Raw genomic sequence first — 17,000 nt, 5'->3', positions numbered from 1 at the left:
CACCCTCTGTGACAGCATGCCTGACGCTTCCAAACACAGCGGTTGTGTGCATCTATTATGGTATAAAAATAAATAAAATATTTGGCGTAGGGTCCCCCATATTAAGATATCAGCATTCAGCACAGATAAAGCATATGGCTACAGGCTCCAGCCCCCAGCTGTGCGCCTATCTTGGCTGTGTATCAAAATAGGAGGAACCGCATGAGGCATTTTTTTAATTATTTAAATAAATAATTTTAAAAAACTGTCATTCATTCCCCCCCAATTTTGATACCCAGCCAAGATAAAGCCCGACAGGTGGGGGTTGGTATTCTCAGCCTGCAACTGCCCAGGATTGCCGTATCCATTAGCCCGACACTTTACCCGGCTCTTTACGATTGCCCTGGTGTGGTGGAAATCAGGGTAATATAAGAGGTTAATAACAGCCCACAGCTGCCATTAAGCTCTAGATTAGTTATGGCAGGCATCTATGAGACTCCATCATTGTAAGTGAAAGTAAATAAAAACAAGCACCAAAAAAATCCTTTATTTGGAATAAAAGACAAAAAAAACACCCTCTTTCATCACTTTATTAACTCCAAAAACAAGCCAGCAGATCCGACGTAATCTACACGAGGTCCCGCGATGATTCAGCTCTGCTACAGCTGAATTAACAGCGCACAGCCAAAGAATAATCACTGCATGCAATAACTGCAGAGACTGAGCAGCGATCAGCGGTGGGGGTGTGCCGCCCCCACGATCGCAGCAGCCGGACTGCTCGGATCAGGACTTGCTGTGTGGCTCGAGGGATCCTCCGGACCCGGGGGTCACGTGGACACACCGAATGAAAAGGGGGACGTAGTTGTACGGCCTTGGCCGTATTCGGTTCGTGACGCCACCCACAGTGTGTGGTAAAGTGGGACACCATCGCTGCTGTTGTGGGATACCCGGGAGCGATGTATTGGCAGCCGGATGTTAACCCCTCCATGGGTAGGGATGGTTGCCCCGGGGCCAAGTGTCTCTGTGCAGGGTATGGCGATGGCAGGGGCTTACGCGCCTGATGGACCAGGGGATGTTTGGTTACTCACAATTAAATGAATCACACGAGTCTTTTGGTAAGCCAAGGTGCTGGTGGCCGGCCGCCGCGGCCGGTTGTATTCCGGTCCCTCACCCGGGCTGGTGGTCGTTGTCTTTTCCTCTGCACTAGTTGTGGTTGTGTGTATAGACTTCCCTGTATGGAACACGGGAGTCCGCTCCCGGCTTTCTGTGTGCCTGAGGAGCTGTGCCCGCTGACGCTGACTCGTGGGATTTCTAGGCTGGCGGTTGCCCTATCCTTTTCTGTGGGTGGTTGTCTGCTATTGGGACTTTGGTTGGGACAGGACCTATAATCCTGCCCTCAATTGGTTGATTAGCTAGGCCATTGGTTCCGGTCCTGGCTTCAGGGTCCGAGTACCCCCTCTGTGCACGGTTTCCGGACGGGTCTCCGGTGTCGGTACCGGCGGGCTCCAACCCTGTCCCGGACCTCCTCAGATCTGCGGAGCCATCTTCCCATCTCCTGCCAACGGAGACCACTGTCTGCCACCTAGCCAAGGTACCAGGGCTCCGACCCTGGCACCATCCAACTTGACCTTCTCCTCCGCTGGAGCTACACCTAGCTCCAGCCTCCACTCCTCTCAACTCGAACTACAGACTTGAACTCCTTGTTTTCCCGCCCCTAGGTGGGCATTCCCTAACCGCCTGGTCCCGCCCACTGGTGTGCCTGTCTTGCCCTGAGGGGGGTGACTAGGGTTTCAGGTCAACTGTATGTAACCTGTTATGCGGGGGCCTAGTATGTGACTACCTGGTTTTGCCAGGGCGTCACAGTGTCACTCACTCAGGCTATTTCAGGTCACAGGTGGAGGATGTGATGTGACCGCAAATCATCTGAGTGATGTCACTCCTGATCTCATGGCTCACTCTCTGCTGGAAGCTCACAGCCAGTCTCTGCCGGAAGCTCACAGCAGAAGGTCATTGTTCCATGGCCGCACTCTGAGTTCACATGTAGCAGTGCCGAAATTGTCATGGGACCTCGTGTGGATTATGTCGGTCCTGTAGGGGTGTTTTGGGGTTAATAAAGTGATGAAAGAGGGTGCTTTATTGTCTTTTATTTCAAATAAAGGATTTTTTTTCGGTGTTTGTGTTTATTTTTTTCACTTACAGATAAGTATTGAGGGGTCTGTCTCAAAGACGCCTGCCATTACTAATCTAAAGCTTAGTGGCACCTGTGGGCTGCCATTAACCTATTATATTACTCTGATTGCCACCACACCGGGGCAATCTGGAAGAGCTGGCGAAAAGCATCGGGCTTGTTGCATCTAATGGTTGTGACAATCCTGGGTGGCTTCAGGCTGCTATTTTTAAGCTAGGTTTCTCCAGGCTGAGAATACTAGCCCACAGCTGTAAGGCTTTATCATGGCTGGATATCAAAATTGGGGGGACCACACACCGTTATTTAAAATTATTTATTTAAATAATTAAAAAAAAAAAACAAAGTTGCATGCGGGTCCTCTTATTTTGATACACAGCCAAGATAAGGGCATGGCTGGGAGCTGTAGCTGTATGCTTTATTGGTGCTGGATATCATAATGGGGAGACCCTACATCAAGGGTCTGTGATTATTTGCAGTACGACGCTCTCACACAGGCTGGGCGCGCATCTGACTGCAACCAATCACAGAAGCCAGGACAACCGGCGGGTAGGGAAAGCAGTGCATATAGATGAGCGATAATGAGCGGCACAGGAAATGGAGGAGAGGCCGCCGGAACAGTGTACAGCCACGTCGGAGTCTTTATAAGTATGATGCGCTTGGTTCATTCTTATATTCTTTATTTTTCCTTTATTTATTTATTTATTTATTTTTTTATTTTTCCAGAGCCGAATCCAGACAAACACCTTGGATCCCAGGCCCAGGTCCAGCACCCGGGTACCTTTGAAATCACTTTTACAGTCTGGGTCCACCCATCACTATTTAAGATTTATTAAATCCCAAAGCCTAAATAAATGTTTCTCAATATAATTAGAGCTTAGCTACTTTATATTTTGTTTAGTGTTCCCCGGGTGTGTGAGGGTGGTCCAGGGCGGTACTCACAGTCAAGGCATGGTTCTCAGTCCAACCCCACAGAGTGGGGGATATTGTGTGCGATGTTGTGGGGGTCTTGGTTGGGTGCAAGAGCTTGTGCGGTGCAGGTCATAGCCCTGGAGAGGCAGCATATCACCGATGTCTCGGTTGAACCAGGTCCCGTCTGCAGTGAACACAAACACGAAGGAAAACAGTTCTTTTCTAACAAGTCTTTTAGTTCAACACATTCAACTTCAAAAGTGAGGTAGTAGGCACATGACTTTAGCACATTTTCTTTATACAACTTCAGATACTCAGCAATAAAGTCTCTTAAGTTCAGTTCTCTAACCAACGGACAACCTTTATCTTCCCTTTCTCCGAAGAATATCCAGGGGGAACACTCACTATGGTGGGGATCGAAACTCAGGCTCTTAAATAGACCGAGCCCTGGCATTTCAGGCACTTCCTCAGGAAGCCCTATCTTCTTAAGACAAGAGGGAAGTAAGGGGGTTGCCATAGTCCCAGTGAAGAGCACTCCGCTCTCAGTTGATCCTTAAAGTTCGGATCCCTTATGCATTGTTGGTGCTTACCCATGCCAGGAAAAGTCAGTAGCCCAGCTTGCAGTATGCCCACTTGCTCAGTCTCAAATATTTTGGCCATTTGTCTGTTTTTAGCTCTTAGGTCTTTTATATAAAGTTGCAGTCTCCAGGAGGCCCTAAGTAGACAAAAATACTCCTCTTTCTCCTCAGCATCTGCTTTTACTGGTGTTTTAAGTCCCAGTCTAGGATCATGGTATTGTGCATAAAATTCATTATAGTCCCCATCGGTTCCTCATCCTCCCACCCACATAGTCGCCATATGCGAAGTGACGGTACCACCTTCCTCATTTCATGTCCATATTGGCCTCCCAAGCTAACCTTTCTCTGCTGAGGTTGGCAGATTGTGGTCAGAGCTACCTTCAGATGTTGATGATACGTGAGTCTTTCTGTTTCCTCAAGTCACACTACGTCACAATCGGTGTTCTGCTTCTGAGATAAGTTCACCCACTAACTGCAGCCTTTCAAGTATACACAACCTGCACATCTGAACTAAACTGTATTCAAATCCCTATCTGATCTAAGATGGAGTTGGTCCCATTCTTCTAGGGACTGGGTCCTCCCCTTGTGAGCTAATCCCCCAGGTTAACTATTTCCTTGCCCTGCAGTCACCTAATGCAGGGCAAGTCCTATTTATCCAACATCTTACATAACCTTCCTAACACTGCTACATCTTATACTACACTATCACATTATGATGCACACATTCTTATCACTCTATATATTAGATATATACACAAATATGCTTGTGTTTTCAGTGGCAGGTATCCAACACCTCCTTACAGGTGATCTATATCGTAATATAGTGATGAGCCACATGATAAGGAGGTGATACTTTTTGCCTGCTGCTCTAAGTAAGCTTTACTGGACCTTAGGGGTGCTTCACACACAGCGAGCTCGCTGCCGAGATCGCTGCTGAGTCACGCTTTTTGTGACGCAGCAGTGACCTCATTGGCGATCTCGCTGTGTGTGACACTGAGCAGCGATCTGGCCCCTGCTGCGAGATCGCTGCTCGTTACACACAGCCCCGGTTCGTTTTCTTCAAAGGCGCTCTCCCACTGTGACACACAGATCGCTGTGTGTGACAGTGAGAGAGCGACAAATGAAGCGAGCAGGGAGCAGGAGCCGGCGTCTGGCAGCTGCGGAGGCTGGTAACTAAGATAAACATCGGGTAACCAAGGTGGTTACCCGATATTTACCTTAGTTACCAGCCTCCGCAGCTCTCACGCTGCCTGTGCTGCCGGCTCCGGCTCTCTGCACATGTAGCTGCTGTACACATCGGGTTAATTAACCCGATGTGTACTGTAGCTAGGAGAGCAAGGAGCCAGCGCTAAGCTAAGCGGTGTGCGCTGGTAACTAAGGTAAACATCGGGTAACCATACCCGATGTTTACCTTAGTTACCAGTGTCCGCAGCTTCCAGACGCCGGCTCCGTGCAAGCGCAGCGTCGCTTGCACGTCACTGCTGGCTGGGGGCTGGTCACTGGTCGCTGGTGAGATCTGCCTGTTTTACAGCTCACCAGCGACCATGTAGCGATGCAGCAGCGATCCTGACCAGGTCAGATTGCTGGTCGGATCGCTGCTGCATCGCTAAAGTGTGAAGGTACCTAGACATGTATTGTGCCTAGTTGTGGAAATTGTGCCATGATGTGCTCTACAGACAGTCTGGTAAATTGTTTGCAATAAGACTGGAAGGTTGCTAAAATTGTAACTCCCTGCTTTGCTTTAAGTGCCCCATACATTTTTCAGAAAACTTGGCCAAACCTGATTATTTTAGTGAGATTGGTCAACAATCTTGTGCATATGAGCCTTTCAACTCTCTCTCCACAGATGATGTTGATTAAAAGAAGGATCAGCATGTTGAATATCATTACCCAAACCTTTGTTCTCAGGCATGATAAACCCATCAGAGATTTTTAGCCGCTGATTACTCTCCTTTCCTCAAGACTATATGTGTTCTGGCTAGCAGGAACGAGAGGCATTGCTTTTGTCAACTCAAAGTGGGGAGTCAAAGAGACACTTGTGGGTTTCTGATGTGCTTTGGAGCTTAGTAGTGCCGTGGCTAGTCGTAGTAATGTCTGGCATTTAAAATCAGAAGAATTCTAAGCCCAAGAAAGTGGCCAGAGAGTTAAGTCCGAGGAGACACAAGAGTTCCCTTTTAGAGAGCCATGCTCTACCCTGATCCAAAAGTTACGACCATCTGTCATGAGTTTTGTGACTATACGACCTGTTTTGTGATTTTTGTACTGCCACATTCGAGTAAAGTGCCCTAATTTAGAGACACTGGAGCCATAAAGTGTGTATGCCATGTAAATATGTTTATGTTTCCATTAGTGCCATGCTTATTGTGCCTAAAATGGCAAGTAAAAATTTTATTGCTGCTTTTTTTAACCCCTGTTGTCTGCATGCCATAATTAGTCACTGCGTAATCCATACAACCCACACTTTTTACAATCTAAACCATCTGGAAAGAGTCTATGCACTAGTTTTCTTTCTTTTTCTTGGCCCCAACTACTATTGAAAGAAAATTATTCAATATGAAACTTTCATACTCTCTAAATAGACTTTAACTGCTCTGGAAACATTTAACTTGTGTCATCTTTTCACTTCTGCAGGCATTAGTGATGGGAAGAAAGCTGGAAGCTCAATTTCTTCGTTATATATAAACTTGTGAAGTTAATACATAAGCTAAGAAGAATTTTGTCAAAGAACATCTAGATGCCAGACATTACAGCTACTAAAGTATTTTAACTGTTATTTAACCCCTTTACCCCCAGCATTATCCATTTTTCGTTTTCGTTTCTTTTTTCCTTTCTTAATTTTTCCGTCAATATAACCATATGAGGGCTTATTTTTTGCAAAAGAGTTGTACTTTTGAACGACACCAATCATTCTGCCCCATATTGTACTGTAAAACGGAAAAAAGTGTAGTGAAATTGCGAAAAATGTGCAATTACACAATTGTTTTTGTGTTTTTTTTATTTACCGTCTTCACAATTTTAAAAAGCTGACCTTATAATATGATTCCCCAGGTCAGTACGAGTTCAAAGATACCAAACATATATAGTTTTACTTTTATGTAAGTAGTGAAAAAAAATTCAGAAGTGTGTAAATAAAAAAGAATTGCGCTTTTGTCGCCATTTTCCAAGATCCGTAGCATTCTAATTTCTTGGGATATGGTGCTCATTAATGGCTTATTTTTTTGTATCTTGAGCTGGCATTTTTAAATATACCATTTTTGCGTAGATGCAATGTTTTGATCGCCTGTTATTGCATTTTAATGCAATGTTGCGGTGACAAAAAGCCCGTAATTCTGGAGTTTGGAAAAAAAAAATTCTCGCTTCATCATGTACCAGTCAGACTAATGAGCTTTATATTTTGATAGATTGGGCATTTCTGAATGCGACGATAACAAATATGCATATAGATATGGGTATAGTGCTAATTTCAGATATTCTCTGTGCTAGGAAGTGCTAGCGTCACCTGGGCCTTTCTGGAGGACCTGCAATAACTTTTGCTACCATTGTTTTTTGGGGGAATTATCTATCATCCAAAGAGAAGATTTGTAAATAGTTTTGATGCTGTTTCTCTTTTCTTGGGAAATCTTCTTCATAGCTGCTCCTCGAATTGAACCAGTAACCTTTTGCTTACGAATCAACCTACCAATTGTTATTTATGCATGCTGCCCCAACATTAAGAGAGGATATTCACGGAAGAAGGCCTTTACATTATTCAAACATTCCATCTGCAATATGCCCACTACCAAATACAGAACGTCTGGCTCCAAACGCATACCTTCCAACTTTTGAAGAAAGGATAGAGGGAGAAACGCTGCAAATTTTAGCCACACCCCTGGCCATACCCCCTAGCAACACCCATTTAACAGTAAGGATCATTCAGCAGATGCCCTGGACTGTTCATTCATAGTCATAGCAGCCAGAATTCTCTTACATTTATATAAGAGTCACTATATGACATGTTGCTTATTTGTGCCTATAAAGCCGTATTCACACGTTGCATAAATTCTGTTTTTTGTTTCAGCCACTGAATGCACCAAACTACACAATAACAATCTTCTCTGGTTATTCCATTTTTGTTGCATTTTTTATGCCTTTTCTCCATTATTTAATGTGTTTTTGGTTCAGAGGTGAATCTGCATTTTTAACTGTTTTTATAGTACAGAAAAGTTTTCTCCTGCATTTTGTTAAGCTCCACATAGAAACTTCTAGAAAAAAAAAGCACAAAAACCGCAGAGTTTAGCAGCGTCTTTTCATGGAATCGCATCCACTTTGCTTGGACAGATAAACACAGCAGAATTTATGTGCAAAAAAAGCAGCAGAAAAAAATACAGCATTTACACCTTGTCCGAACATGGACTAAATGTCCATGCAAAGTGGGTGTGACGTCATGAAATTTCCACCCCTGGTGCGTCTAAAGACGCTTCTGAACTCTGCGGTTTTGGTGTTTTTTTTTTTTCTTTATAAGCTTCAGGATTCACATCTGCAACAAACGTTTCAAATAAGGGGGACAATGCATACAAAATACTGGAAACTCGCAATAATAAGAGAAGATTGTTATTGCACCCATGGTGCGAACACCTGCAGAAAAAAACACAGCATTTACGCTCTGTGTAAACACGGCCTCGGTGATACATTTTTATGGGTTTTAATAAAGAAAAATAATAAACTGTGCCATTATTTTTACTCCATTTACTGATCCCCATAAATAATCTGATCGCTGTGTTGTTCGTGTCATTACGATTACAGGGACACCAAATGTGTCCATGTCATATGCTGATTTGTGATGTTTATTATTTTATAAAACAAAGCGCAATCAAAATTACATTATTCAAATGTTTTTATTATTTTTAGTAATGTTATGAAAAGAAAAAAAATCTCTTTTCTTCTCCCTCTAGAACACAGGACACAGAGATGCTGCTCTGTACAATGCAGCTGTGTCCTGTGTAATCTCCTGTGTAAGAGGCTGCATTGTAGGTTCATCTATATAAAACCCTCCCTCTGCCCTCATCATTCCTTGTGGCTCAACAGCTAAAGGCTGCTGGACACATGTTTGAAAGCTGCTGGTTTGAATCCAAGGTGTTAAAAAAAATATAAAAGCACCTAGATCCATCTAGTTCAACCTTCCTCCACTAATTCTACATTTTGTCCCTAAGTTACTTATAACCAACAATGTTGTGTGTACTGAGGAAATTATCCAGCCCTTTTTTAAAAACTGTTATAGTGTCTGCCATCACTACCTCTTGTGGTAGGGCATTCCACAGTCTGACTGCTCTAACTGTAAACAACCCTTTCATATTTAGCTGCCGGAATCACTTTTCTGCCATTCGCAGTGTATGCCCCCTGGTCCTTAGTATTGTCTTTGGAAGAAATAAGTCATGTGCTAGTCCTTTATTGACCAAACATGTATTTATACATATAAATGAGATCTCCTCTGAGGCGTCTTTTTTCTAAGCTAACCATATCTAACTTTTTCAACCTCTCATCATATGGGAGGTCTCCATTCCTTGTAGTTGTCTAGTTAGCCGCCTTTGAACTGATTCTAACTTCTGTATGTCCTTTTTAAAATGTGTAGCCCAAAACTGGGATGTGGCCTTACAAGTGAATTATAGAGGGGTAACAATACATTGGGGTCCCGAGATCTAATCTCTCTTTTTATACATCCTAAAATCTTGTTTGCTTTAGCAGATGCTGCTTGACATTGAGTACTGCTGCTCAGCTTATTTGTAATGTGAATACTCAAGTCTTTCTCCTGTTCTGTAGTCCCGAGTTTACTTCCATTTAATGTATATGCAGCTATAGGATTACTCCGTCCAAGGTGCATTACTTTACATTTATCAACATTAAATCTCATTTGCCAGGTATTTGCCCATTCTGACATCTTATCCAGATCTTTTTGTTATATTGTACTATCAAGGTCAGTTTTTAATATCCTACATAGTTTGGTGTCATCAGAAAAGACTGACACTATACTATCAATCCCATCCACAAGGTCATTAATAAAGAGATTAAAAAGAATTGGTTCTAGCACTGATCCCTGCGGCACCCCACTGCTGACTATAGCCCATTTAGAGAATGTACCATTTATAACTACTCTTTGCTTCCTATCTTTTAGCCAATTCCTTACCCAGTTGCATATAATTTCCCCTAGTCCTTGCTTTAGTATAAGGCTATTATGTGGTACAGTATCAAATGTCTTTGCAAAGTCCAAATAAATCACATCAGCTGCATTACCAATATCCAGATTTGCACTTACCGTCTCATAGAACCCCAACATGTTGGTTAGACACGACTTATCTTTCATGAATCCATGCTGTCTATCAGTTATTATATTATTTTCTGCAATATATTTTTGCATGTCCATGTCATCCCTTAACCCTATAATGCATACCTGGTGCCTCGCAGGCCTGCTAGGTTACTTGTTTTCTATGGTTGATTTCTATGGTTGCACGTTCTAAGGTTAAAATGCCCTCAAAAACTTTGCACTTTGCATACTACTAATATCAGGCTTACTGGACAGTAGTTGCCTGGATCCACCCTCTTACCTTTCTTAAATATCGGTACCACATCAGCAATCCTCCAATCCTGAGGCACCAACCCTGTTACAAGCGAGTCTAAAAAGATGAGAAACAGCAATCTGTTGATTACGGAGCTCAATTCCATCAATATTCGTGGATGAATGCCGTCTGGCCCGGGGAATTTGTCAATATTTAATTTACTCAGATGCAGGAGTACTTCTTTTTGTGGTAAATTAATTATATCAGGTGGTGAACTTTGATTTTTCACTTGTTGAATGATCCCTGGAACAGTCTGTTCCTTTGTAAACACTCATGAGAAGTGCCTGTTTAATATCTCAGTCTTTTATTTGTCCTCTATAACCAACTTGTTATTATATTTTAAGGGGCCGATACTATCCTTTGTTTTCCTTTTTGCATTAATGTATTTATAAAAGATTTTTGGATTTATTTTAATGTCCTTGGCGATTTTTCTTTCAGTAGCTAATTTTGCTTGCTTAATTCTTTTTTTGCATTTCCTATTGATATCTTTATACTTTTGAAATGCTATTTCTATATTCTCAGCCTTTAAGATTTTAAACGCCCTTTGTTTTTGTTTTATTATACTCTGTACAGTCTTATTTATCCAAAGTGGTTTCTTTTTATTCCTGGACATTTTATTACCGGAGGGTATAAGTTTTTTACAGGACTCTAGTAGTATATCCTTAAACTTACCCCATATATGTTCAGTATCCCCAGTTACAATTACAATATCCCAATCTACACATTTAAGCTCTTTCCTTAATTTGTTGAAATCAGCTTTCCTAAAATTCCCGGTTATAGCAATTCCCCTTTTAAATGTTCTATTGAATATTATGATGAAGCTTTTTATGGTTAATGCTGCCCAAGTGCTTCCAGACCTGTACATCTGAAATTGTATCTGGTCTATTTGACAGGACCAGAACTAGCAAATTATCTCCCCTGGTCGGATTATCTACCATCTGAGAGAAGAAATTGTCTTGAATTGTAGATAAGAACTTACAGCTTTTAGCACAACCAAAAGATTCTATGTCCCACTGAATGTCTGGATTGTTGAAATCCCCCATAATAATAACCCGATTATTATTATTATTTTCTGCCTTTTCAATTTGTTCCAGCACTTTGCCCTCTACTTGTTCAGGTATGTTAGGAGGCTTATAGCAAACTCCAATTAGCATTTTTCCATTATTCCCCACCCCTTGTACATTTACCCATACTTAAGGCCCCGTCACACTAAGCAACATCGCTAGCAACATCGCTGCTAACGAACAACTTTTGTGACGTAGCAGCGATGTTGCTAGCGATGTTGCTGTGTGTGACATCCAGCAACAACCTGGCCCCTGCTGTGAGGTCGTTGGTTGTTGCTGAATGTCCTGGGCCATTTTTTAGTTGTTGCTGTCCCGCTGTGAAGCACAGATCGCTGTGTGTGACAGCGAGACAGCAACAACTAAATGTGCAGGCAGCAGGAGCCGGCTTCTGCGGAGGCTGGTAACCAATGTAAACATCGGGTAACCAAGAAGCCCTGTCCTTGGTTACCCGATATTTACCTTTGATACCAGCCTCCTCCGCTCTCACTGTCAGTGCCGGCTCCTGCTCTGTGCACATGTAGCTGCAGCACACATCGGGTTAATTAACCCGATGTGTGCTGTAACTAGGAGAGCAGGGAGCCAGCGCTAAGCATTGTGCGCTGCTCCCTGCTCTGTGCACATTTAGCTGCAGCACACATCGGGTTAATTAACCCGATGTGTGCTGTAACTAGGAGAGCAAGGAGCCAGCGCTAAGCATTGTGCGCTGCTCCCTGCTCTGTGCACATTTAGCTGCAGCACACATCGGGTTAATTAACCCGATGTGTGCTGTAACTAGGAGAGCAAGGAGCCAGCGCTAAACATTGTGCGCTGCTCCCTGCTCTGTGCACATTTAGCTGCAGCACACATCGGGTAATTAACCCGATGTGTGCTGTAACTAGGAGAGCAAGGAGCCAGTGCTCAGTGTGCGCTGCTCCCTGCTCTCTGCACGTGTAGCTCCATGCGGTGGTAACCAAGGTAAATATCGGGTTGGTTACCCGATATTTACCTTAGTTACCAAGCGCAGCATCTTCCACGCGGCGCTGGGGGCTTGTCACTGGTTGCTGGTGAGCTCACCAGCAACTTGTGTAGCGACGCTCCAGCGATCCCTGCCAGGTCAGGTTGCTGGTGGGATCGCTGGAGCGTCGCAGTGTGACATCTCACCAGCAACCTCCTAGCAACTTACCAGCGATCCCTATCGTTGTTGGGATCGCTGGTAAGTTGCTTAGTGTGACTGGACCTTAACTCTACATTGTTGCAGTTCCCCCCAATGTCATCATTCAATACAGGTTTTAGGTAAGATTTGATAAATATACACACCCCACCACCTTTTTTGTCTTTCCTCTCTTTCCTGAATGTAGTATAACCCTCTATGTTTGTCACCCAGTCATGGCTTTCATCCAGCCATGTTTCCGTAATGCCCACAACATCACAATCCATGGTTGACATAAGAGTCTCCAATTCATTCATTTTGTTTGTGTTCCGGAAGCGTACCGCCCCAGCAGCAGTCGAACCGCTCGGATCCAGGGGTGCTACTCGTGGCTCGAGGGTCTCCGGACCCGGGGGTTTGGTGTCACTCTGAAACTTAATGGGGGGTTATTTACAGGGGAGTTAGATAGTTTGTGACGCCACCCGTGGTGTGCGGTAATAGGGAGTACCGCCGCTGCCATTGGGAGTACCCGGGGTGATGGAGTGGGGCAGCCAGATGACGTTACCCTCCACGGGTAGGGAAAGGCCCCGGGACCCTGAATGGTGGGATGGATTGCGGGGGGAGCGCAGACTCGCTGGTAGCAGCGGTTAATCAGGTACTCACTCAGAAGGAAAGCAGACGCTGACACGGTAAACCAAGTCTCTGGGTGCCGCTGCCCTCTTGGGGAGGTCGTCCGGGTTCCGTCCCCTGCAGCACTGCCTGGTGGTCTTTAACCTGCCTCCGTGAACAGAATTTGAAAGTGTTCAGGTGGCCCGTAAGCTTGGAGCTGTCCGGGCCCCACTCCCTACTATAGGTAGCAGAGGCGCTTGCTCTCAGGGGCTCACGCTTGGGATTTCAGTGGGCTGCTTTGCTTGGAAAGCCCTATCCCCCTCATTGCGCTAGTGCCCCCAATCTTTGAGCTTCGTGGGAACAATCTATAAAGGCCCTGTCCTCTGCAGATTAATTGCCGGGTTGCTTGAAGATTCTCCCCGACCTAGGGTCCAGTACCCCGACGTGCTATCGAACACAGACCGGCTATTGGACTGCAGCTGCCGACCGTCCTCCTTGACTAAGCCAGCACCCAGTCCCAATCTCCCATGACGGGTCTCCGACTCCTCCAGATCCAGACCACCGTCTGCAACCCAATCTACGTTTTCCTCTGGGAGCTCCAACTCCCAGCTTCCTCGAGCTCCTCGCTGCTTGAGGGCTACCACCAAACTCTTTGCTCCCCTGGAGCCGACTGACTTGTCACCTCCCACCTCCTTGCCTGACCCCTAGGTGGGCGGCCCTATTCCAGCTTAGCAGCCCACTGGTGTGCCTGACAGGGTGTGGTGCGAAGTGTGATTGGGATTTGTGGATGCTGATGGAGGCAGTACTGCAAGTTGGGAACCCAGTACCAAGGGGGGATGAGTCCTGCAATGGGAGATAAAGAGTGTGCAGTACCCTGTGACAACCTGCATGAACTTATAGAGAAAACGGCACTCACCAGTTCTTGCTGTGCAGGGAATTCTTTAAATTTTGAGATTACATTCATAGGGCTGGCAGGGAGGGAGGGAACGACGCGACACTTCATTCAGACGATGGCCAATTCGCACTTTCTGTCAGTGCTTCAGCTGGTAACCCTGTGACGACCTGACTAGTCTAGGGGCGTCACATTCCGCCTTGGTTAAACGTAGCTCGTCCTCGAGCTACAGGACATCCAGAGGTTTATTTTGTTAACTGGAAAAGAGAAAAATAACAAGTTTAATCAACAATTTCACTTCCCTCACAGGGGAGGCACATTACTTAAACGTTGCATTATAAAACTCTTAGAGTTCATTTTTATTAGTAGAACCATGGGAATGCTACCGGTTGTTGCGTTAGTCGGTGGCTCAGCCTACTCCACTGCAGCACCTTCCTACGACAGTCTATTCCCAATGTCCCTTTCCCTTCAATCCACCACCCAAACAACCTGAAGCCCGCCGCTTCCTACTTTGTTCCATGACAGGGTTCAAGTCCTGGAGGCTCAAAAGACAACTCTCTAACAGTCCTTAGTAACCTGGTAGCCGTTACCCTGTTGTGCCACCCCCCACCAAGAGTCCCTGGTGCCGTCTACCAGCGCCGCACTGTCCCAGACCCTGATGGTCCTTTACCTGTAACAAAGTGTGGAAAAAGGTTCAACAAGAATGGCACAGTCTATTTCTGCATAAACTCTCCTGTCACCTTCCACCGGGGACCCCTCAGCCGATCCCCGACACCCTTCTCCATTTAAACTAAACACTTGAGAACGTTCAACAAAGGTGACAGGTCCATACAACTATTTTTCAAACTTTTTATGAACTTGCAGGTTCCAGCTCCTCTTCTCTGTTGAGAAGAGCAGCTATCCCTCTCCTGCACCGCTCCCAAGCAAATATTTTTGCACGCAACCGCATCAGCCACCGTCAATGCCTTTCCTTTTCATGGGCGCTGATGTCGGGCTTCATCTCCACCACTGGTGCTGGTTGCAACTGGACTCCTGCGGCCCCAGCAGCCATCGGGATGCCACGCGGCGGCGGAGCTGGCATCTCCACAGGCTCCGCCTTCGCTATGGTGGACAAATAAACCGACTGCTTCGCAGCCGGAGATGCAGAGCACAGGTGCTCCGTATCAGGATACGGGCCCGGTGATGCGGCCGGGTCTGGTCAGGCCGGTGTTGGGATTACCGCTGTCATGGCCTGGTCAGATGGTAGGGTCAGGGGCTCTGCAGCCTGCTTCTCACAAACGGGGACTGGAGGTTCCGCTGCTGGGGTTGGGGTTAGCAGCTCGGCATCCGCCGAGGGCGAGCTGACGGTGGCTGGATGCTTGCAGCGGGCGGGGGCAGACCGGATCCTACAGCTGTATAGGCCGGGTCGACCGGGACTGGGTAGCTGCTTACCCGCTCCTCGCGTGGGACTTCTATCTCACAGGCTCGCAACGCCATTGCCAGGCTCCTCATCTCTTCCTTCCAATGATTCAGGATACAGAAGAATTGCGTCTGCATCCTCCTGCAGAGTTGCTCTCTTTCTTGTTCGATCCAGGCCACAGTCCCAGGAGCAGCGCGCTCTGGTGACTAGTCTCGTGCTGCTGCCATCTTGCCTCTGATGTGTCCAGGAACTTTATGGCAGAGTCCTGTCGTCCCTGCTCCACTTCCGCTGCTACATCCCGTCACGCTCACTTGGTTTTCGCTAGCCACTCACTTTCATGCTGGGGCACTCTGGGAACTTCCGGTGCCGGCCACACTCTCAGGACGAAAGGGGGAGCTTCAGCTTTGCACGCTTTTGGACTGGAAGATGGCGTTTTGGCGCCAAAGATGGTAGAAACTGGCGGGAACGGGATTTTTGACACCGCAGCTTGAATTCTAAGGCGTACGTCAACCAGGTTAGTGGATCCTGTCCGAAACCTGTTCATGATGCCAAGATTTGGTACAGATGCGTACTGCCACAGCAGCGGTCGAACCGCTCGGATCCAGAGGTGCTACTCGTGGCTCGAGGGACTCCGGACTAGAGTTGAGCGCGGTTCGTGGTTCGAGGTTCTCCAATTCTAGGCTCGAGTGATTTTGGGCCCTGTTCTAGATCGAACTAGAACTCGAGCTTTTTGCAAAAGCTCGATAGTTCTAGAAACGTTCGAGAACGGTTCTAGCAGCAAAAAAACAGCTAAATCCTAGCTTGGTTTCTGCTGTAATAGTGTAAGTCACTCTGTGAATCACACTATTATGACATTTCAGTATATAGTGTGCGTGAACAGCGCCTTCAGATCACTGCTGTTTCTATAATGGCAATCGCCATTTTTTTTTTTTTTCCTTGTCTTCCTTCCCTAAGCGCGCGCGTGTAGTGGGGCGGGCCAGCATGTCAGCCAATCCCAGACACACACACAGCTAAGTGGACTTTTAGCCAGAGAAGCAACGGCATGTGTGATAGGATGTCCATGTCACATGTCCCTGCATTATAAAACCGGACATTTTCCTCCAGGACGCCATTATCTCTTCTGCGTCTTTGGTGTCAGACATCACTGTCGCAGCTCCGTCCTTTGTCCTATCGCTGATACAGCTGTATGCGCTCCATACACAGCGCTGGACAGCTTAGGGAGAGCACTTTCTATCAGTCCTTTTAAGGGCTCAAACCGGCAGGGTCAGAGTTAAGGTGACAGGTCCTGAAAACAGCGACAGCGTCTGTGTAGCCAAGGTCAGGGATTTCCTCCCTGCATTTCCCTATTAAGAGGGAATAGAAAGGCAGGCTTCCATTCCTCTACCCAGAGCCCCACAATCCTGGCACTGTACCCTCCTGTCCTCTGCACACTCCAACTCATTATAACTAAGCCATTATACTAGCAAACACTCAGTGTACCTAGTGGCATCCTAAACGTGGCTATTGGACTTTGCTATAGTCCCACTAGTGCAAAGACATTTGCAGAGCACGTCTGCCTGCATTGCACACTCCAACTCATTATAACTAAGCCATTATACTAGCAAACACTCAGTGTACCTAGTGGCATCCTAAACGTGGCTATTGGACTTTGCTATAGTCCCACTAG

Source organism: Anomaloglossus baeobatrachus, chromosome 6, assembly GCF_048569485.1.
Source record: "Anomaloglossus baeobatrachus isolate aAnoBae1 chromosome 6, aAnoBae1.hap1, whole genome shotgun sequence".
Lineage (NCBI taxonomy): Eukaryota > Metazoa > Chordata > Amphibia > Anura > Aromobatidae > Anomaloglossus > Anomaloglossus baeobatrachus.
Note: the sequence above shows the minus strand (reverse complement) of the source record.